Raw genomic sequence first — 24,734 nt, forward strand, 5'->3', positions numbered from 1 at the left:
TGGATTTAAGCCTCAGTTCAGTTCGTACTACTTTCGTATGTTGATCGTTGATCTCGGAACCTTGATATGGTGATGTTGAGTGGTTATGCCACCATTTTTTCAGGATGTCTGAAATCCTCTTGAGCATTTAAAGTCGTTATATTGTTCGAGTCATCCCAGGTTTCTAAATAGTCTGATGCACTTGCAAATCCCTTCTTTCCGTTCCCGATGTCCCTTTGGTCAGTTTAACCACACTAATCGGTGAGTTGAGGTGCTCTATTGGCTCGACATATATGTTGGAGCTATTGTTATGACCCTAGATGTCATAGGGAATCACCTAGTAATCTAGCCATGTTTTGTATTTCCAGTGATGATTCTTGCCATCATCCCCGAAAGCATTCCATGATGCCACTTAGTAGTAGGTATTCTACTCCTGGGTTTTTGAACCCGAGATTCACCCTACTTACTTCATGTTGATAGTGTTTGCTAGTTCCTTTAGGACATTAGTAACCTTTGAAATAGTCCTCGAGGTCCATGGTATATCCTTCTTCCAAATACCATGAACTGCTTATGGCAGAAATTCTCTCGAACCGAGGGATCATAACAGAAGTGCTCTTGATGATTTCACCATTATGGCCTCGACTCTGCCAGTCCTATTTTTTGCATGGGTTATCCGGAGGAAATATGTTTATCGGATTTTGGGTTTCGCAAACCCTTGAGAGGTTCGAACTCTAGGGTGCATGCGAAGATCTCACCCTCCCCAGTCTGCCGACTCGCCAATCTCATAGCCTAACGCGTTGATCTTGAAGGAAATGGGACACGGCAATTTACCCAGGTTCGGGCCACCTTGGGGTGTAAAACCCTACTCCTACTTTGTGGTGGATTTGCCTCAAGGGGCTGAGGAAGAACTAGTACAGTGGAGGACAACCTCAGGAGGTGTGTTCTTGGGCTCAAGTGAGCTGGTGAGGGTGGAATGGACCCCCCCTCCTTGGTGGCGGCTAGGTCCTATTTATAGTGGCCTTGGTCCTTTTCCCGAATGGAGGCGGGGAGGGATCCCACAATGGCCAAATTTGAGGGGAGACAACAAGTACATCTTATCCTGACTAAAGCGGTCTTCGCCTACAAAAGCCTCTAGTCGTGACGCAGTAGTGGGCTCGGTGATGACCTCCTTCCTGTCGTCCTGGCGGTCTTGGTATTGTTGCATGGGAATGGAAACCTTTGGCTGCTTCCTTGGAACTCCGTGCCTGCTACTTGCCTCCTTTGCATCAAAGAGGAAACTGGTACTCCGCGCCCGCTGGCGCCCGCCTGGCCTCGATCGTCATGGCTCATGTGATCCGAACCTCACGAGGTGAGCCTTGCATAGAAATATCTGCTCCTCGGGAGCCAGCCTAAGGAGGCCGATCCCTTGGAGGTCTTGGCATCGTCCGCCTTGCGAGGCTTGGCCCCTCGTGAGTGTCTTGAGTTGTCGATGCTAAGGCTGGGCCATACCAGGCCGTCGATGGAGCTGCGCAGTGGGCCGCAGGCAGGCAAGTCTGGGTACCCCCGTATCCAGAACGCTGACAGTAGGCCCTGGGCCCAAGGCACGCTCGGACTTGGCTTCTAGGCGAAGCCAAAGGGCAAGTGCAGATGCCACGGGCCCTAACCGCCTGCGGCCTTGGGCGACGCATGGCGATTGATGGGATGTGGGTGTCTCCGCTTCCCCACGCTGCATCGACAACTGTTCCTAGTTGACAAAAAGGCTGGCGCCTGCCGCGAAGCCTTCATCGCCTTCCTTCCGTCTTGCTCCAGATCCCCTTCTCTCTTTGCACTAAAAAATCCTTCGGATCTACTGATCTCTACCACCAAGCTTGCGCCCGATGGCCTCCGACAAGGTGAAATTTCTGGCCCTGACTGCGCACTCGGCACCCTTGTTCGAGCTAGCCATGGGTGCATCCACCATTACCGAAGAGAAGCACCTTGCCACCACACTCAAGTTGACGGCGAGCGGCGACAACGAGGGGGAGAGACGGTGCTCCGGGTCGGCTCGGCGAAACCGGAATCTTTGGGCAGTACCTTCTATCCCTTCGTCCTGCACAGTGTTTACGCCGGGCTGGTCCCACCTTTCTGCCGCTTCTTCTATGCCGTCCTTCGCCATTACGGGCTCCACGCCCTCCATCTTTACCCCAACTCCATCCTCCTCCTATCCATCTTTGCCTTCTATTGCGAGGAGTTCGTGGGGGTGATGCCCTCCGTTGCGCTGCTTCGCCACTTCTTCTACCTCCGGGTAAACGGCAGCCAGTGCATAGGATGCGCTTGCTTCGTTGCAGCCAATGGCAGCAACGCGATCTCCCGCGCCGGGAAGAAGGTGGAGGACTTTTGGAACAAGTCACTACAAAAAAAACACTTCCATGATGATACGTGTTTTTCACAGTAGGTCATGTTTTTTGTCATGCATGTACATCCATGAAGATTTTATGATAGAATCAAGATAGTCATACATGTGCTGTCGTAGAAGTGTTCCATGACATTACCAAAATTATCATCACGGAAGTGTCCACTTCCATGACGATAAATCGTGCGTCATAGAAGTGCTTTCGTCAAGGGTGACCGACACATGGCATCCATCGTAACGGGACACCGTTAAGCGCCATTAAGCTATCGGGTCCGGTTTTGGATCCGATAAGCCGCTAACAGCCACGACCAATGCCGATTTTCCATGTGTAAAATTCTCATTGGCTGATGGAACCACGCGTCAGCTCCGCGTTGGCACAGGTGTCACTCATCCAGCGGTCGAGATGGGCCTATGATATGTTGACATGTGGACGGGCCCAAAAGTGGCCCATAAAGTTTAAATGGGCCGGCCCAACTAAAGGCCCACAAGATTTAGCGGGCCATAATGGGCCGGCCCAGCTATATGCCCATAAGATTTTGCAGACCATAAGGGGCCGGCCCACCTAAAGGCCCACAAAATTTTGCAGACCATAATGGGCCGGCCCAGCTAAAGGCCCACAATATTTAGAAGACCACAATGGGCCGGCCCAGCTAAAGGGCCACAAGATTTTGCAGACCATAATGGGACGACCCAGCTAAAGGCCCAACATTCTCAGTTAAGGCCCGTACGACTAGTGTCAAATCGGCCCGTCAACGGCCTATCCTAAACTTGTCATCATCGCGGCCCATGGTCACTTCTGGCCCGTTAACAGTCTGCTAAGTGTTTGGACCAAATTATGGCCCGGTGTATTTCCGGCCTGTTAAAGGTCCTGCTTCATTTGGGCCCATTTACAGGCATTGAAACTTTCAGCCCATAAACTACCGTGAAGGATTTGGGTCATATTCGGCCATGTCTGACAATCGGCCTGTTAGAGGCCCACTATAGATTTGGGCCACTTTCGAGCTATTGTGATTATCGGCCTGTTAACGTCCGACGAAATCCATGGGCCATTTGTGGCTCAACGTCACATCGGGCCCATTAACGGCCCATACAAAAATGACGCTAATCTAGCCCGATCAAACTTCCGGCCTATTAAAGGCCCGTGTATTAGGTCGGCGCATTTACGGCCCGTCCGAATTTTGGCCTGTGAAAGATCCACATCGTATATGGGCCACTGTTGGTGTCAAAACCGGCGGATCTCGGGTAGGGGGTCCCGAACTGTGCGTCTAGGCGGATGGTAACAGTAGACAAGGGATATGATGTTTTTACCCAGGTTCGGGCCCTCTCGATGGAGGTAAAACCCTACTCCTGCTTGATTAATATTGATGATATGGGTAGTACAAGAGTAGATCTACCACGAGATCAGAGAGGCTAAACCCTAGAAGCTAGCCTATGGTATGATTGTTGTTCGTCCTACAGACTAAAACCCTCCGGTTTATATAGGCACCAAAGAGGGTTAGGGTTACACAGAGTCGGTTACAATGGTAGGAGATCTACATATCTGTATCGCCAAGCTTGCCTTCCACGCCAAGGAAAGTCCCATCCGGACACGGGATGAAGTCTTCAATCTTGTATCTTCATAGTCCGGGAGTCCGGCCAAAGGTGATAGTTCGGCTATCCGGATACCCCCTAATCCAGGACTCCCTCAGTAGCCCCTGAACCAGGCTTCAACGACGACGAGTCTGACGCGCATATTGTCTTCGGCATTGCAAGGCGGGTTCCTCCTACGAATACTTCATAGAAGATTTTGAACACCAGGATATTGTCCGGCTCTAAAAAATAAGTTCCACATACCACCGTAGAGAGAATAATATTTACACAAATTCAATCTGCTGACGTATTCCGTGGCGTGACACCACACCACGGCCAAGCCTTTATTCGAATCATTTTTACTATCCCACCTCAGCGCGTTTAGCGAGGCGGTTTTCTTGGCACGTCTTGTCAAAGCAGAGATCGTGTCCCGTTATTCCGGGATTCTCATTAATACGGGCGCGGGTAACCCAGTCGTGCCCGTTGGCACGTCTTCTCTATCGGAGGCGAGTCCCAAACGGTCACGGGGAAGGCTCCTGGTATTCAACCTCTTTATATAGAGACCAAGGCTCCACTCCTTTCTTTCAGTGTCAATCGAATCCGCCCTCGCCTCGAGTTCCAACACCCAAAGCTCCAGATTCAGGCGCTTCGTACCTTCGATGATGTCCGGCTCCGACCTGCAAGGCCGGTGGATGCCTTCCTCCGTTACGGAAGAAGACGTGCTAAAGCTAAGAGATGCCAGGTATCTAACCGGCGAAATTTCGCATAGGCTGCCTGCCCAAGGGAAGGTTATTCCCACTCCCAAGCCTGGCGAAAACATGGTGTTCGCGTCTCACTTCCTTCGGGGGATAGGCTTCCCGACGGACCCCTTCGTGAGGGGGCTCATGTTTTACTATGGGTTGGAATTTCATGACTTGGATCCAGAGTCCATCCTCCACATCTCATCGTTCATTGTCGTATGCGAAGCCTTCCTCCGCATTACCCCTCACTTCGGATTGTGGCTCAAGACCTTCAAAGTGGAACCGAAGATGATCAAGGGGCAGCAGGCAGAGTGTGGAGGGGCTGTTATAAGCAAGAATGTCGATGCTCCATGTCCCGAGGGCTCTTTTCAAGAGGAGCTCAGCCTATGGCAACAAGAGTGGTTTTATATCACAGCTCCCAGGGGCACCAAATGGGTGGAGCCACCTGCCTTTCGCTCGGGTCCTCCACCGCGGCTGGCGTCATGGGTCAATAAAGACTTGACTGGGGGCCGTCCAAGGACGTGCCCTTGTTGCAGGGCCGCATTCAAGACCTCCTAGAGAGAGAGATCACTCTGGTCGTAGTAGCGTAGGTCATGCTGATTCGTCGCACCCTGCCCTGCAAACGTCGCCCCCTCCACCTGTGGGAATTTAACCTGGAGGGACCACGAGCTCTCCAACATTTTATGGGTGCGATGCCCGTGGAGATGTACAAGCTTTTCTTTGGATCACAAGCGATGTGTCCGAACTTGACCAAGGACGCAGGTCTGAGCTGCAATCACCCGAATACTCAAGTAAGTAGCCCTGTACCCGGACACGCTATCCCATATTTATCACAAACTTGCCCTTTAAAAGAGTTGTCCCTTGAACAGGTGTGGAAAGCGAAAGCGAAGTTAATCAGGTGTCCGGCCCCCTCCCTGAGACCACGTCGGATCCCGTGTTAACCAGGATGCTGGAGGTTGCGCCTTCAGAAAAACATGAAGGGGGGAACAAGGAAGCTACCGCCTCCGCGAAGGAGGCTGTCAGGAAAGGAGGGATCGAGAATCCCTCCATCCAAGGGAAGAAGAGGACCACCTCTGAAGACCCGGAGACCATGGTCTCAAAGCGGGGGAAGAAATCTTCGTCAGAGGGTCCTGCGCCAAGAGACGCCTCGGCCGCATTGTGCCCCCAAGGGGATCAGCCCTGCACCGAGCCGTAAGTAAAAAGGGGAGTTTTTTTTAAAATAAAGGATACCCCTGCCCTATTTCTGATGAAGATAACCAAAATTTTACCTTGTAGTTCGGATCTCAGCCCTTCTCAGCAGAGCTCATCTTCAGGGGGTCTTCGTCCGGAGATGATGGAGAGCGAAACGCCTCCCCCTGCCGTACTGTCTTGCGAGGCGGGCGACCCTGAGGTGTCGTCGCGGAGGGTTTTTCCAAGTCCGGCGGGGCCGGAAGGTAGTCGTATGTCCCCCGAAATCCCTCCGCATCCGGCCTTTGAAAAAGGCCATCGCACAAGTCCGGCACCACCTGGTGTATGGTCGGAGGAGCTGAAGGATCTGCTCGGGCGAGCGTCTGTCTCAGAAGATCACCGTGCGTTAATGGGTACAGTGATTGAAAGGATTTCATCCACTGAGAGCGGATTGCACAAAGCCATCAGAAGTTTACTGACAGGTTTGATGTACGCAAAATGATGTACCTTCTGACAGTTCTGCATATAAAATGCGCCCTGTGTAGATGGTAGCCCCTGAGGCTCGTGTGTTGTCAAAAATGACAGCGCGCCGAGGATCATAATCCCAGGTATAATATGTCGCCCTTCCTATGTAGGTGGCGAAGTGTCCGGTGGCTAGCCGGACTGATGAATTTGCCGAACTAAAGCGGCAACTTGACGTGGCGGATGCCGACATCGCGCTTGTCAATAAGCGGCTTGACGAGTCACAAGGTATGCGATTTCTCCGCGGACACCTGGTAAGGGAGCTTGATGCCCGTGCCTTACAACATGTATGCTTGATGCAGATGGTGCCGCTGCCATAGAGAACCTTTGGGAAGAGCTCGCCCGAGCCAAGGAGTAGGCCGAAAAAAGTGATGCGGCTGCCTTAAAGGCGGCCGAAGAGCTAAAATCCGAACAGGCTGCTCACTGCCGAAGAAAGAAGGAAATGGCCGAGATCACCGTGAAGTTGAAGAATGCTGCCGCCCGCTGCAAGCTTCTTGAAAAGGAAGATCGAGCAGTGCAAGAGGACCTGAAGAAGGCCACTACCAAGGCCAAGGATGCTCGCTCTGTGATGAGAGCTATGAAGGAGGAGTTACGTCAGGCCGGAGATATCGTGGCTGGAAAGCCCTTTCTGCTGCGGAGGAAGTTTGTGGATCCTAAATATGCTCAGTTGGACCGGCTGTGGAGTGCGGAGGATGCTTATGTGGACTTGGCGGCAAGTGCCGCGGACGCGGCCGAACACTTCCGAGATCAAAAGGATCACGAAATGGAAAAGGTTTTTTTGTCGCAGTTCCATAATCCAGAGCGCCCTCTTCCATTAACCGATCGCTTGGCCGAATGGGCGGAGCTTAATAGGTTATCCGGACTTGCCATGAAGGATGTCGTGAGTATTTTGTGGCTGAAAAGGCCCGAGTCGAAGAGTTATTTTGGCTTGGTGCAGCAGTTCCTTGGTGCGGTGCCGCATATCAATGCAATGAGGAGGTCAGCATGCATAGAGGGTGCGTGGATGGCTCTTGCCCGTGTCAATACATACTGAGCGGAGATGAAGGCCACTGATGTTGCATCCCAAGATTCGGACGGAAGCCGAGTACTTGTCGAGCAATATTCTCAGGAAGTTCTGCAGGGCGCTCGTTTAATAGAGACGCAGTGCTTGAAGGATATTATGTTCGAATAACATGTATTATTTTGAAACAATGTTTCGATGAAATATAAAAGCTTTTTATACTTGTGCCTTCAAGAATTAAAATGCCTCCTGTGCGGCCGTTAATGTATATGTGTATATAACCTGAAAGATGGCAGTCTTCGGTTTCAGCCCCCACGCATATAATGCGGGGTGTTTGCAAAAGGCACATTTTCACACTTGATCCAACGTCTTGGTCCTATAAAGGAGGTGATAGCACAGCAAACTAGGCAACCGGACTATAATGCTTTATCACTTTCACTTAGCCATAGGAGTTTGACAGTGGGGCTACTATATAGCCCCTAGGGGCACCGCGCTCACCCGAATTCGGGGCGCGTATGTGCCTGACCGGGAAACAGCCCTTCGTCAATGCGGAGGAATCCTAAAGATTCCGACGGGTCATTGAGTGGTTGACCAGTCTCACGCTATATCGTGACAGTCAGTTTTCGGCTTTCTCTATTGAGGTGCTCGCCTGGCCGAACCGGGGCACAATCGCAGTAGTTCTCCTCGTGCCGCCTTAGCTGATAGAGCAGAACGTAAGGCAGCAAAACACAGGAGCTGGGCAAACCCAACATTTGACCAAAGACATGATTCGGAGCTGATGCATATAAGGCCTAACTCGAGATGCCCAACACACCCTAAGGTATTCGGTCTTTATGAAAACGGGCCGAACAACGCCCTTGGTAATAAGCCCCTGGTGTCCAAGTACGCGCAAAATTCTGACGTGGCCCATGCCAAAATGCCAGCCTCCTCCTCGGTTATAGCAAGAAACCAGGGGATGTGTATCAACAAGAGACAGTAAAAAAGGTTTACGCAGGGTCTTAATCTAAAAATAATCCTTGCAACGGGTCACTACTGCACGTCTGCGCCTGTGTCTCCGTTGTGCCGTATCCTGGATGGGTGTAGCACGGTGTTCATCTATAAAAGAGAGGAACTTAGTTGAAAAAGATCGTGCGAAAATGTACGTTATACTAAATAAACAAAGTACAATTCAAAAAATGAATAAAATTGAGCTTTATTGTCTCTTGTTGTACATGCGCGGAGCCTCTTGTACAGGGGTATGCGGCTAGTAAGCCCTTGTGTGTTTACGCCGGACTCGTCTAGCCGTGTTCGGGGGTCTGAACGACCTGTTTAGGTGCTTTGATTGGTGAAGCCGGTTTAGTGTGTGGCTGTCAAGGCAGTCACACAATCTTCCGCGCTCGAGGAACACTTGGTATTTCCCTTTAAGGAGATGATGCCTCGTGGACCAGGCATTTTAAGTGTAAGGGATGCATAATGCGGTATTGCGTTAAAGCGGGCGAAAGCTTCGCGTCCCAGTAGTGATTGGTATCTACTTGTAAATGGGGCAAGGTGGAAGGTTAACTTTTCGCGGTGGAAGTTGTTGGGTGATCTGAAGACAACTTCTAGCAGTAGAGAGCCCGTACAATGGGCATCTGGGCCTGGCATTACCCCTTGAAAGGAAGTGTTTCTATGGCAAATTTTGGTTGGGTCTATCCCCATTTTGCGGATTGTGTCCTGATATAGCAGGTTTAGATCACTGCCGCCGTCCATTAGGACTTGTGTAAATTGGAGTCCGTCAATTATCGGATCTAATATCAAGGCAGTCCATCCCGTATTCCGGATACTTCTGGAGTAATCCTGATGATCGAAGGTGATTGGTTTTAACAACCAGTGGCGGGACTCCTCTGGGATAGGCCGTATGGCGTGTATCTCTATGGGCGCCATTCTGTTTTTCCTTTTTGTCACGTGAAGTGAGTTTACTGTTTTGAATTCTTGTGGGAAATTCTTTTGTTTTCCAGTGCTCTGCTTGTGGGGTTCGTCATCGTCCTCGCTTGGTGTGTCGAGCCCCTTGTGTTCGGCATTGAGTTTGCCGGACTACTTGAAGACCCAACAATCTCTGTGGGTATGATTGGCAGGCTTCCCGGGAGTACTGTGGATTTGGCATACCTTGTCCAAGATTTTGTTTAAGTTAGATAGCTCGTCCCTGTTATCCTTGGGGGGCAGTTTTTTATGATTTTGCCGTGAGCTTCTGAATCCGGCGTTGACTGCCGTGCTCTTCGGGCTGTTTCCTTGGTCCGGCGCTGGTCCTTGCTGCGTCGCGGTTTCCCATTTCCGTCCCTGACTTCGGATGTACTTGGGTCGCTGGTACTGCATCTTGCCAGCCAGCCATGCTCTCCCACGCAAAAGCGGGTCATGAGGCTTGTTAATGCGGCCATTGTTCTTGGCTTTTCTTTGCCGAGGTGTCTGGTGAGCCATTCATCTCGGACGTTGTGTTTGAAACCTGCTAAGGCTTCGGCGTCTGGACAGTCGACTATTTGGTTCTTTTTAGTAAGGAATCTATTCCAGAATTTTCGGGCTGACTCTCCAGGTTGTTAAGTTATGTGACTTAAATCGTCTACATCCGGAGGTCGGACATAGGTCCCTTGAAAATTTGCCCGAAAAGCATCCTCGAGCTCTTCCCAACTTCCAATGGTGTTTTCGGGGATGCTTTTGAGCCAATGCCGGGCTAGCCCTTTGAGCTTGAGGGGTAAGTATTTTATGGCATGGAGGTCATCTCCTCTAGCCATGTGTATGTGGAGGATGTAATCCTCAATCCAGACTCCAGGGTCTGTTGTTCCGTCGTATGCCTCTATGTTTACGGGCTTGAATCCCGCTGGAAATTCATAATCCAGAACCTCATCGGTGAAACATAGGGGGTGTGCGGCACCCCTATATTTAGGTGCACCGTAATATTCGGATACTTGATGTGTTGCATTGCTTACTAGAGCTTGCTTTCTTGGCCCGTAGATAGATCTAACTGGGCCATCTTTTGATGCGGATCCGTGTGCGGATCGTGTGCCAGCTTGTGTGCGGCGCCGTTTGCCGCTCTATGTTTTCCATGGGGTCGTCTATCCGACTGGGTGGTCTCCTTGTCCTTTGATTGCGGGGCTCTACGGCCTCCTCATCAAATTTGGGTAGTAGTATTCGCTTCGGGTAGCTCTTTGTTCGGCGACTATCGCCGTATTTGTCTGCGATGTTGAGTACTTTGCTCCAGCTAATTCTGAGTGCATCTTCCGCTGTTTTGAGCTTCCGCTTCTGCTTTTTCAGGCTACGCACAGTGGGGACGAGCCTTTTGTGGAGGTTCTTCTGCTCCATCAACTTGTCCGGCGTGAGATCGTCCGGACTGTTATCTTCGCCGGGGACGGATTGTTTATCCAGGTTGTCCTGTTCGGACGGTTGCTCGATAGCATGTTCGTCGTCCACCGGTTCGCCCTACTCTATGGCTGGGTCTGTATGGCTACTGTCTTTGTCGAGGCGGGATTTTGAGTGGCGCTTACGTCGCCATTTTGACTGCTTTCGAGGGAATGATCCCTCGTGGCGTCCTGTTGTTCCTCGTCGTTGCTTCCTTTAGGTGCGTCCACCATGTATACGTCGTGAGATGAGGTGGCTGTCCAGTGCCTTATAGGTGCTGGTTCATGTTTATCTCCTACATCGTTGTCCATACCGTCGATGTCTTCGGAGTCGAAGTCGAGCATGTTGTTTAAGCTTTTGACAGTGGCTACGAAGTGGGTGGTGGGTGGGCTTTGAATTTCTTCGTCGTCCGCATCCCAACCTTCCTGACCATAATCCGGCCATGGCTCTCCTGATAAAGAGAGAGACTTTAGTAAATTCAGGATGTCGCCAAAGGGCGAGTGCTGAAAGATGTCTCCGGCGGTGAACTCCATGACCGGCGCCCAATCGGATTCGATTGGCAGGGGCGCGGAAGGTTCGGAGTCCGGAGAGGAGTACGACACCTTGGAGTCACGAGCCTTGCAAAGGACAGGGATGGTGTTCGGCCCAATCGCCGTAGAGATCACAGCCCCCGAGGCGGTGTCCAGCCACCCGTCCTCGATCGGCGCAGTTGGCTCCGAGCTAAGGGTCGGAGCGGACACTGGTGCGGCCTACAGGGCACTGTTCGGTGGCAGAGCTAGATCATGCCCATCATGACAGTGCGGCGCGCTGCCTGTGGCTCGAACCCGTCAAAGATCAAGTCTCCGCAGACGTCAGCCGTGTAGTTCAAACTTCCAAATCTGACCTGATGGACAGGGGCGTAGCTTTCAATCTGCTCCAGATGGCCAAGCGAATTGGCCCGCAGTGCAAAGCCGCCGAATACAAAGATTTGTCCGGGAAGAAAAGTCTCACCCTGGACCGCATCGTTGTTGATGATCGGAGGAGCCATCGGGCCTAAAGATGACGACACAGAGGAACTCTCAATGAAAGCACCAATGTCGGTGTCAAAACCGGCGGATCTCGGGTAGGGGGTCCCGAACTGTGCGTCTAGGCGGATGGTAACAGGAGACAAGGGACACGATGTTTTTACCCAGGTTCGGGCCCTCTCGATGGAGGTAAAACCCTACTCCTGCTTGATTAATATTGATGATATGGGTAGTACAAGAGTAGATCTACCACGAGATCAGAGAGGCTAAACCCTAGAAGCTAGCCTATGGTATGATTGTTGTTCGTCCTACGGACTAAAACCCTCCGATTTATATAGGCACCGAAGAGGGTTAGAGTTACACAGAGTCGGTTACAATGGTAGGAGATCTACATATCCGCATTGCCAAACTTGCCTTCCACGCCAAGGAAAGTCCCATCTGGACACGGGACGAAGTCTTCAATCTTGTATCTTCATAGTCCGGGAGTCCGGCCAAAGGTGATAGTTCGGCTATCCAGACACCCCCTAATCCAGGACTCCCTCAGCCACCATTTCGTCCTGTTAAGACCAGTGGGTTATTTGGGACAATCAGGGCCCAATCTCACTTTCGGCCTATTAAAGGCCCATGTTTTTTATGGGCTCGAGATATTTACACCTGTAAATAGCCTATTGTTACTGAGGGCCTAACTTATGTTTAGGCATGTTAAAGGCCCAGTATGGGCACATGCCTACCAGAAAAATATGAAAGATTATGTTGATTTAGGCCCAGATATTTTTAGTGGGCTACATGCAAATTTTGGCCGATAATCGTTTTTAGCCCAATTGGAATGGTCCCGACGAATGTTGGCATGTTGGGCTCCTATGAAGCTTTCGGCCGAATACATTACTAAGATAAACCTACACCATACAAAAATAGCGTTGTAATTACTGCAACCTTTGGCAACAAAATAAATTCCAACCATACAACAAAAGGCCTGTTGGCATAAAGTTGACAGTCCTTGCAGATAAAAGCACCATCAGATGTATAGAAGCACAGATCATTTGACCTGAGTGCTAATGTTTCAGGCTGTAGAATCTGATGGAGCAGCACGATCTTCACATTTTTTCCATCATTGTTCTTGAACAACGAAGCGAATGTCTGATAGTCTGGTTTCAAAACCATTCATATCGTAACGACATTTGTCAACCACTATTTTTGTTTCCGAGATGACGTCAATTAGGGATTGGACTTGTGTCTGGAGCACAGATATATCACTCTGTCTAGCTGGAAGATTTTGTTCAGTAGGCAATTTGGACGATGTTACCTTGACAACCAACCCAGAATTACGCAGGAAGGTGCTATTTGCACTGTTAGTGGAGAGATACTGACGCACTGTAGCAAGAGGTGACATTGTGCCTGTGGTAGCCTCGTCACCTTCAGGTGGTTGTGGTTGTCCAATCATTTGTTCCATAGCTTCCTGAAAGTTTGAACTTGTAGATTAGTGTACGGGATAAGTTACTAATGAGACAAAAACAAACAAAGTAGGTTACACGTTTATACATAACTTATTTTGGTGAACTACTGTAATACATTAGCGTGTATTGTAGTGCCAATGACATAATAAAATCACTTTCGGAACATATGTCCATGTAGCATGCCTACTGTATTGTCTATTTCCTCACATTCATTGACATCTAAGGATAAAGAGACATGATTTAAAGTAGGATGAACATAGTATGACATCATTCATATCATGGGAAAACAGATATAAAACAAACATGCTATTTTATCATTGTGTGCGCACGTGAACATAACAACTAGATTACGGATCAAGACCAAAAGAATATCCTTCATCTCTTTTAAACCATGTAAGGTGAAATGATACATCAAGACAACTGTGTATAAAAGTGAATAGAGTAACTGATATTGGCTGCAAACCAAGTAGTTAAATGAACACATCACAGTACCAATCAGTTCAAAGGAAGGAGGACTAAGGACTTACAACAGCGTCTTGAACCGGTGTGCTCATGCCCTTGATCTTGCTGGTGTGGCAATCCTTGAAGATTTGCACTGCATTTGGTTCAGGTTCTTTTTGGTCTGCATGGTCTTTCCTCTGTATTTGGAACAAGTCAATATAGATACGATAATATGGCACAAAAAAAGAAGAAGGAAGTAGCAGCTATTTACAAGAGCCTCGCAGTGTGCAATATAGCTACGAGATCCCGTTGTCTGTTGGAATTTCACTTTAGAACGGTTGGTCTTGTTCTTCAAACAGTTAGCCTAGAAGAAGATACACTTGTAAGGCACATACATAAATACAAGTTCAATATGTGGTCTGATCAAATACGTATAGCCTACCTGATACTTTGGATCAGACCGGTGTTTAACAAGGGTTGTCCAGTCTTCATTTGTAATATATTCCATTGGAGATGTTTGGGCCATTTTATTGTTAGCCTTGCCTTCAAAGTGAGATTTTCTAAGGTGGTACCTCGCAGAGCAGACTGAAAAACATGAGTGCATGCTTGTTTAGTTACATCATATTTCGGATCCAACTTGAACCTCATCTATTGAAAAAAGAATGTCAATCTTATTAGGAGGAAGCTAGAAAGTATGGGACAGAGCAAGACAATATCACTATTTGCAATGAATAACATTACTTACAGATAAATATTCAAGGAAGGTGTTAAACTAGGTATTGTCTTTCTCATTCCTGTACTAGATCCACGTTGGCAGGATACGTGCATGACACCTAACGGCAACGGCTGCCTCTGATACTAACTTGGCTGACTCTGTAGCATCACGTGGCCTTTTTAAACCTGCCTCAAAATGGATCTCCATTCTTCCTCCTTTAGATTTTGTTAATCTATCAAGCATTATCCATGATGTCTGTTTCCGCTTGCGCCATGGTGCTAGTTCAACAACGAATATGGAAAGTGTTAGTGTAAATCAAACTGTGAGAGTGCATATAAAGGAGCATGCAACTGCAACTTGACTCGATCAGGTACCATCTTGGTGCTGATGCTCATGAGGTTCATCTGATCTTGCCAAGTCCTGTTGTGTCAGCAGTGCTTCGGAAGTAGTGTTAGGTGTGAAGGCAGCTTGGGAACTGGCCAATTTCGAAGCAAACGAATGAGTAACTCGTTGAGATGCTGGTACAGTTGAAGCGGATGCTGCGGCTGGTGGAGCAGGTGATACTGTGCTTGTAGATTTAGCAGGTGGACTTGGACCTTCTACTGCACTATAAGTACCCGTAGAATCTCGACGGCAGATCCTTTTCCGTTTCACCTGATGAGTAACACCACTCCCTACTATATTATTTTCCTTGCTCTTTTTGACTTTGCCATGTCAAGCCATACCCACAACACAAAAGAATAAAATCGCTATTCAGAACTCATTGATGCATGATACAGACAAGCAATACTTTGATGTAAGACAACCATATGAGGATGGAATATGTAAGAAAAATAGGACGGCATGACATATTCACAGCTACGATGTGTAAACTAAGCAGAAGGATTTTCAAGAAAATAGAAGTAATGCAAGCTAGACACCATATGAAAGATGCAACCAATATTACTTTGCCAAGTTAAAACTGTCTTATCATAAGTGGCAATTCGAAAAATTAGAAGCAGTACACATAGAAATCAATGGAAGATGAAACCACTATCAAACTGCCATGTTAAAAGAGCCCAATCATGAGTGACTGATGCGGGATACACAACAGCAGTACTTTGATGTAAGAACATGGTATGATAGATAGATGCAGTGTATTCTAGACACAGAAATCCATGTGATATGCACATGTGTAACGTATAAGCTCAGTAGGTGCAATTTAATCAAAATAGAAGAAATACATGCTAGACAACATGTGCAACATGAAACCAATTATCACATTGTCAACTTAGAGCAAACACCTACGATGGTGGAGTACGGGAGATGAAGTCATCATGTAGACTTGGGAATTCAACTTCATTAGCAGTAGCAGTGGCAAATCTAGAGAGTCTCTGTTTGCGTCGGTGCGGAGGACCACCAACATCCCCTAACTTACTCTTTTCCCTCCTATTTTCTGATATTGCCTTATGAAGTCAAAACCACAAGAAGATCAATAAAATTAGCTCCGAATAACTGGTTGATGCATGATACAGACGAACACTACTTTGATGTAAGGCTAGCCCAGGATAGGAGGATGGAATATATAGAAAAAAGACAGTGTTGCATATTCACATGTACGATAGGAGGATGGAATATGTATGAAAAAATAGTAAGCGGAAGGCATTTCAATAAAATTAGAAGAAATGAAAGCTAGGCACCATATGAACATGCAACAAATATCACTCTATCAGGTAAAAAGTGTCTGTTCATAAGTGCCATTTCAAGAAATTAGAAGCAGTAAAAGCTAAAAGAGAATGCAAGATGCGACCTACATCACAATCCCAAGTTAAATGTGTCTTATGGGTAAGTGATCGTTGAAGGTATAAGTTGTAAGCTACGAAAATGCAATTCAACATAATCAGAAGCAATACAAACTAGACATCATACGGAAAACGCAACCACATATAACAGTTCCAAGTTAGAGCAAGCACCTGTGATGGTGGAGTAGGGGAGATGTGCTCATCATGTACACGTATGTTCTAGAAACAGGAACACGTGTCATATTCATAGGCATTATGTGTAAAGTAAGCAGACGCAATTCAACAAAGTTATAAGCAATACAAGCTAGACATGATACGCAACATGCAACCACATATAATAGTGCCAAGTTAGAGCAAGCACCTGTGATGGTGGAGTAGGGGAGATGTGCTCATCATCTACGTTGACTGTCCAGCCTTGTGTTGTCTTGCGAATATTGTTGGGAGGATGACGGAGTAGAATCTATAGAGACCCCCTGTTTGAGTTGCTCCGAAGGACCACCATTATCCACTGCCAGACTAATTTCCTTCAACTGTAATGATTTTGTATTGTGAAGTCAAACCGATAAGAAAAAGGAATAAAATTCGCTCTTCAGAACTCATTCATGCATGATACTGACGAACACTACTCGGATGAAAGGCAAACACATGATGTGAGGATGGAATATGTATGAAAAATAGGATGGCGTGACATATTCACACCTATGATGTTGTAACTAAGCAGAAGGCATTTCAACAAATAAGAAGCACTGCAAGCTAGACACCATATGAAAGATGCAACCAATATCACTCTGCCAAGTTCAAACTGTATGGCGTTTCAACAAATTAGAAGCAGTACATGCTAGCAATCATATGCAGTACACAACCAATATCACAGTGGCGACTTAAAAGTTCCTTATCATAAGTGACTGATGCGGAATATGCAAGAACAGTAGTCTGATGTAAGAACATGGTGTGATCAGATATAGTATGTTCTAGAAACAGGAACACATGTCATATTCACAGGCATTATGCATAAAGTAAGTAGATGCAGTTAAACAAAGTTAGAAGCAATACAAGCTAGACATCATACGCAACATGCAACCACATATAATAGTGCCAAGTTAGAGCAAGCACCTGTGATGGTGGAGTAGGGGTGATGTGCTCATCATCTACACAGCTACGTTGACTGTCTAGCCTTGCGTTGTCTTGCGAATCCTGTTGGGAGGATGGCGGAGTAGAATCTATAGAGAACCTCCGTTTCAGTTTCTCGGAAGGTCCACCATCATCCAATGCCTTGCCAATTTCCTTCAGCTTTATTGATTTTGCATTGTGAGGTCAAACCGACAAGAAAAAGGAATATAATTCGCTCTTCAGAACTCATTCATGCATGATACCGACGAACACTACTCTGATGAAAGGCAAATTCATGATATGAGGATGGAATATGTACGAAAAACTGGACGACTTGACATATTCACACCTATGATGTGGTAACTAAGCAGAAGGCACTTCAAAAAAATAGAAGCACTGCAAGCTAGACACCATATGTAAGGTGCAATCAATATCACTCTACCATGTCAAAACTGTCTTGTCATAGGTGGCGCTCATCAAACTAGAAGCAATACATGCTAGAAATCATATTCAAGACACAAACCAATATCACACTGCCAACTTAAAGGTGTCCCATCATAAGTGACTGATGCAGGATACACAAGAAGAGTAGTTTCATGTAAGAACATGGTGTGATAGACAGATATAATATGTATCAAAAACAGGAAAGCGTGTCATATTCACACGTATCATGTGTAAGCTAAGCAGATGAAGTTTACACTAGGAGAAATACAAGCTAGACACCATATGCAACATGTAACCAGATATCACACTGCCAAGTTAGAGCAAGCACCTTGGATGGTGGAGTAGGGGAGCGGAGACTTGGACCTTTCAATGCACTAGCAGTACAAGGAGAATCGGTACAAATGCTCCGTTTATGTTGCTGCAGAGGACCACCATCATCGCCTTCCTTACTCTTTTCCTTCCTCTTTCTTGATTTTTCCTTGTCAAGTCAAACCCACAAGAAAAAGGAATAAAATCTGCTCTTCAGAACTCATTGATGCATGATACTTACGAACACTACTTTCATGTAAGGCAGCCGCATGATAGGAGGATGGAATATGTATGAAAAACAGGACCGCGTGACATATTGACACGTATGATGTATAAAGTGTAAACTAAGCATAAGGTGTCTGAACTTGTTAGAATCAATGCAAGCTAGAAACCATATGAAAGATGAAACCAATATCACTCTGCCAAATTAAAAGGGTTCCCTAACAAATGTATTTGACCAAATTAGAAGCAATACATGGCAACAGGCTAGAATATGCAATATGCAACGAATAAAGGTGACTCATCATAAGTGATTGATGCAGGATACAGAAGAGAGGTAGTTTCATGTAAGAACAAGGTTAACACATAGATGTAGTGTGTACCAAAAATAGGAAGGCATGTCATATTCACAAGTATAATGTATAAACTAAGCAGATTTAATTTACCCTAATTAGAAGCATTATAAGCTAGACACCGTATGCAACATGGAACCACATATCACACTGCAAAGTTAGAGCAAGCACATGTGATGGTGGTGTAGGGGAAGTGCGGTCTTCAAGTACAGAGCTACATTCAATATCTTCATTTAGGCTTGCTGTTTCTTGAGAATCATGTGGAGAGGATGAAACTGCATTCTTTATAAGAGTAGCGCGTCTCATACTAACCCACGGGCGTGACTATCTCATCATAAGCGATAGATGTAGGATACACAAGAACAGTAGGTTGATGTAAGAACATGGTGTGATAGGAAGATGTAGTATGTAACAAAAATAGGAAGGCATGCCATATTCACATGTAGAATGTGTAAGCTAAGGAGATGCAATTTAACAAATTAGGAGCAATACAAGCTAGGCACCATATGCAGCAAGCAACCAGATATCACACTGTCATGTTAGAGCAAGCACCTTGGGTTGTGGAGTAGGGGAGATGAGATTTGGAAGTAGCACTGCAGTACGAGTAGCACGAGAATCTGCAGAGATCATCTGTTTCAGATGCTCCACAGGACCACCATCATTCCGTGCCTTCGTACTTTCAGATTTTTCCTTGTCAAGTAAACACACAAGAAAAAGGAATGAAATTCACACTTCCAAATTCTTTGATGCATGATACTGACTAACACAACTTTTATGTATGGCAACCACATTGTAGGAGGATGCAATATGTATGAAAAACGCTAAGCAGAAGGCATTTCAACAAATTGGAAGCAAGGCAATCTAGACACCATATGAAAGATCCAACCAAAATCACTCTACCAAATTAGACGTGTCTCATTATAAGTGGCACTTCAACAAATTAGAAGCAATACATGTTTGAAATGATATTCAAGATGCAACCAATATTACACTGTCAACTTGAAGGTGTATCGTCAGAAGTGATTGATGAGGGATACACAAGAAAAGTAGTTTGATGTAAGAACATGGTTAATAGAAAGACGTAGTATGTACCAAAAACAGGAAGGCATGTCATATTCACAGGTATAATGTGTTAACTAAGTGGATGCAATTTACCCTAATTAGAAGCATTATAAGGTAGACACCGTATGCAACATGCAACCACATATCACACTACCAAGTAAGAGCAAGCACCTGCGATGGTGGTGTGGGGAAATTGCGGTCATCAACTAGAGAGCTTCATTGACTATCTTCATTTAGCCTCGCTGTTTCTTGAGAATCATGTGGGGAGGATGACACTGCACTCTTTAAACGAGTAGGGCGTCTCGCAGTAACCCACTTGGGTGACTGTCTCATCATAAGTGATTGATGAGGGATACAAAAGAGCATTAGTTTGATGTACGAACATCGTTAATAGACATATGTAGTATGTATCAAAAACAGGAAGGCATGTCATTATCAAAGGTATAATGTGTAAAGTAAGCAGATGCAATTTAACCAAATTGGAAGCAACACAAGCTAGACACCATATGCAACAAGCAACCACATTTGACAGTGCAAAGTTAAAGCAAGCACCTGGGATGGTTGTGTGTGGCAATTGAGATCATAAACTGCAGAGCTACGTTTACTGTCTCCAACTATTGACACATCACCCTTTAGAGCGCTGAAATGCTTAGTGCTTATCTTCGAATTACACTCGAGCGACTTCTGTCTTTTCTTTTCTGCATTCATCAACACTGCGTCAGAGTCTGAAATACCCATGCATAAAAAACAATGAGTATGGGTGAAGTGTGTGCACAATTAGTATAGTGTAAAGGTAGCAGATAGTAGGTCGGTGAGAAATAAATGACGGGAGACATATGATAGCTCTACAACATGCATGGCACACTAAATTACTACATGATTCTATGAAAATAACAGTCGACTGAAAACAAATAGGCCAGTCCATTTTTTCTGCACCATCCGATGTACAAAGAACGGGAAGATTGCCTTCACCTACCTCCAGTCAGTCAGTGTTGACGATCTTCCTCGAAACGCCAGCGACCATCGGCCCAGTCCCCTGCATGCGCCCTTACCTCGACCTCACCGCACCACCGTGCTTGGCACCGCCCCCTGGCCATCCATTCAAGCCCCACCGACCTTCAGATCAGGCGCAAGCAGCTCCTGCACCCCACACCCCTATGATAGACACCGATGCGCCGCTTCCCCGGCGAACAGGCGAACTAGGTGCTCCGCGTGCCTAAGCGGGTGCTTCTTCTTTTAATTGCGGTTTAACTGACCCTGAATTGAAATCCAGGCGGGCTCCTGATCTCTAGCAAAGGTGAAATAGTAAATGGAGGAAACCTTGTGCATTTAGTACCACGAAGAAGATGCAGTAAGAAGCGCTCAACTAGTTTCTTTCGTGGGATGAATTCAGTGTGAGCAGAGACGTAAGATTTGCATGAATAAGGGAAGAAGAGTACCTCTTTCTGCTGGCAGTGCTATGTCCTCCTTCTGTTTTTCCAATGATCTTCTTATGGTTCGCTAGAAACGAGAAGTTGTGGAGGACGATGGAGCCTTGGATGAACCCATGGCCAAGTTGTTGAGTCTGGTGCGGTGTCCATCTATCGGCGGCAGGGAACCAGATCCGAGGCGGCGAACGACGGCATAGCGGGAACAGCTCCGGTGCGGTGGACGGTTGCAAAAGTGGAGCGGTAGCGGTGAGGCGCAGGACGGCGTGGTCGGAGTGGTTCTGGTACGGCGCACGTCGGTGTCGGCTTCGTGGAGGCAGCTCTGCCTCGGCTTCAGCTGCTAAGTCCTTGAGGGCGTTGCGGTTATGGTTGCGTTGGGCGACGACGTCAGAGTACCGGCTCCAGCGTGATGGAGGAGGGTGGTGGTGGATTGGGCGCTATGAGGTGGAGGACGGAGGAGGCTAGGGTTACGCGGCTGGTGGAGAGGGCGTTTTGGCACCCACAGAGTATGAATGGGGAAACAGAGGGAGGGGGGACTAAGGGGGAACAATGTTTCGGTTTGGGACGCACTTGTTTGAAATTTGGGGAAAGTTACAACTTTGCCCCCATCTAAAATTTTGTACATATTGTGGGTTGGGGGTAGGATAGTAATCTCAGGTGTCCCAAATGTGGGCGGGATAGATTTCAGCCGAGCGAATGGGTGTTTAGGCGCCCACGGCGTATGAATGCTTCTCGGAGGCAGTTGAGACTGGCGTCTTGGTGAAGTTACAAACCTACCCCGGTTTAGACCTTTGGACATCGGGCCAAAAGGCTACATGGGCCAGAGTCAGTACAGTAATTTCCTACCACCAAACATTAGTCTCGCACGGTTTCGGGTGACCAGAGGCTTATTTGGCGCTTCGTTCAGTATCTGGGAGCAGAAGCATTAACGTTTTTGGTTCTCTTGAATTGAACTTTCAGGATTTTTCAAACTTCACAAATCTTTACTCTTGAAAATCCTAAAGCTACGATTATTTTGGAATGGAGGCGGTACATTTGAATATACATTGTACACGAGTATATATTACAAAATATGCAACTTACCTCATTTCATGCATGGTTCCAGATATAATCTCCTTGCTTGAAAAAAAAAGTTAGACATGCGTATGAATATATAGCATGTTCAAATGCACAATAAAGATTGATGCCCCCTTTTAGATCTGATTTACAAATGCCCTTTATGTTGGAACTTCCTATTAATTCGAATCTTGGAACTCCCCTTTATGTTGAATTCGACATGTATTCTATTTCGTAGCTAGCAATTTGGAATGTATCGATGCAAGTGACAAATGTATAAAGTGCTTCACACTAACAACATGGAGTGCACTAATTAATGTTTAGATATGAATTGCAAAAGCAATCCAATGCTTGTATTTCAAACCTCTCTCACTCTATGGATCGATAATATGAAATAAACACATGCACATGCTAGAATTCAATAGAGTATGGATGTCTGATAGACTGATTTTCGTCCATATGCAATTTGCAAAATTCATGATCTCATCCAAAAATAATAATGCAATTTATATTTTCATTTAATGCATAGAACCGCCTTTTACACATAGATGCACTATGCCTCGGCCCGTTCTCACAAATGTGATATATCTCTCCCTCTATCTAATGCAGAGGTGCACACACTTTATATTCATCGGCATTTCTCTTTCACACATGCTGACAATCTCTCTCGGGGTGTCTGGCTGTCTCACGCACATGCTCTCTCTATATCTCTCTCTTTATGACTACTATGTACCACTCTTTTCACTAATTTCAGTTGGAAAATACTGTTTCTCTCACATGCATATATACACACGCACAGTCTCTACTAGCCCTCTATACGCACATATATGTGCCTACGTGTCTCCTGCATGCACATTATCTTTAGGCCTCTCTCTCGCACACATTCCCCCCCCCCAGACACACCTCTCTCTTAGTAGTTGGTAGATATGATTCCATCATATGATTCGGTAGGATATCCCTGACTGTTAGGATGGATGGTAATACGAGGCAAAGTTTTACCCTAGTTCGGACCCTTGCAGTTGAGGAAAAAGCCTACTCTTGGTATTGTATATTAGTGGTAGGGGTGTGTACAAAGTACACATGAATACCAGACATTGTGTGTGTGTATACTATCGACGAACTAGCCCCCAAGCTTCTATAACATACTCGGGGCCTAAGGTTACAATCATATATAGTCGGCTTATCACCAGTGGGGATAGAGTCCTCCACGACTCTGGTAGCTTCGTGTTGTACGCCGAGTCCTCCACATGGGTCTTCATATAACGTGTCTCGGTCCAACCTTTGTGGCGCAGGATGGATCCGACCCGTGAGTCCTCATGTTGACCAACCACAACTAGAAATGATGTGCCCACCACATCACACACGCAATCGGCCACTAAGAGAATAAGCATATACAATAGTACAATGTTATACATGAAAGTTAATTGCATGGTGCATCCATAAATATTTGTTCTGCGTTGTGAATGTTTATATATTCTCCTAAAATATTAGTCACGGGAAAGAGAAAAGAAGGGCATATCTCTCCTTGTCTCCACCAGACACCCCCTCTTTCTACACCACTTTCACGTACGCACACAAACTATCTCTCGGCCCTCTAAAAGTATGCATGCCCACGACACATTCATGCATGACAGTCACTGTATTTCAAGCTAAAGCACTATACAGTCACTGGACTTTAGAATATGCTCATTACGGTCACCGTATACATTCTCGTGGTAATCATACGGTATCTAGCTCACGATACGTCTCCGTACTTTCTTGATGACACTGACGGACTTTGCATTTGATGCGTGCTTCGTATTTTGTTGACGACACTTACGGTCATTGTATTTGAAGCGAAAGCACGATATGGTCACTAGACTTCAGAATAAGCTCATCACGGTCACCACATACATTTTGTCGTGCTAACCAACATGTGGTTGGATGGTTAGGAGGATAGTGGTTTCTCGAGCCCACCAGGGTTAAAGTCCCGGTGCTCGCATTTATCCTGGGTTAATTTCAGTATTTTCTGGCGATGTGCGTTCAGTGGGAGGAGACGTTCCACTCGACTATGAGGCACCTATGGTGACTTCGTAAAATCTCAAGATCATATGCTGGCTCACTCTCTCGAAGGTGCTCATAGGGGTAGGGTCTGCATGTGTGCGCTTATAGCAATGAGTGCTTGCGCGTATATATGAGCCCTTGCGTCTGTACCGTGTTAAAATAATACATGTCATGATCACCCGTACAACTTCGTATTTTGTTGATGATACAATCAATTGACCATTTAAATGTTCCACATGGCACAACTAGTGTTGCACCATTGGGGCGCGTAACCGTGGGGCCCACCTGTCAGCCCGTATATGAAAGAAAGTAATGGTAGTTTGAGTCTGTACTGTGTTAATAAAATACATTTTAGGGTGATCATATGGTCACTCGCTCACCATACAGCTCCGTAATTTGTTGATGACACGATCAATTGACTAGTCAAGCGGTCCAAATGCAGCACCGCACATTACCATAGGACCCACCCGTCAGCGCGTATATGAAGGACATAAATGGTAATAAATTAGTGGTCTGTGGGTATTCAAAGTCATGAGACCTATGGTTGGCAGTCGGCGGTGTGTGTGGGGGGGGGCAGTGATTGGGCGGTGGCGTGGGGATCACCGGAGAAAAAGCTCAGT

This window comes from Triticum dicoccoides, chromosome 7B (genome assembly GCF_002162155.2).
Source record: "Triticum dicoccoides isolate Atlit2015 ecotype Zavitan chromosome 7B, WEW_v2.0, whole genome shotgun sequence".
Lineage (NCBI taxonomy): Eukaryota > Viridiplantae > Streptophyta > Magnoliopsida > Poales > Poaceae > Triticum > Triticum dicoccoides.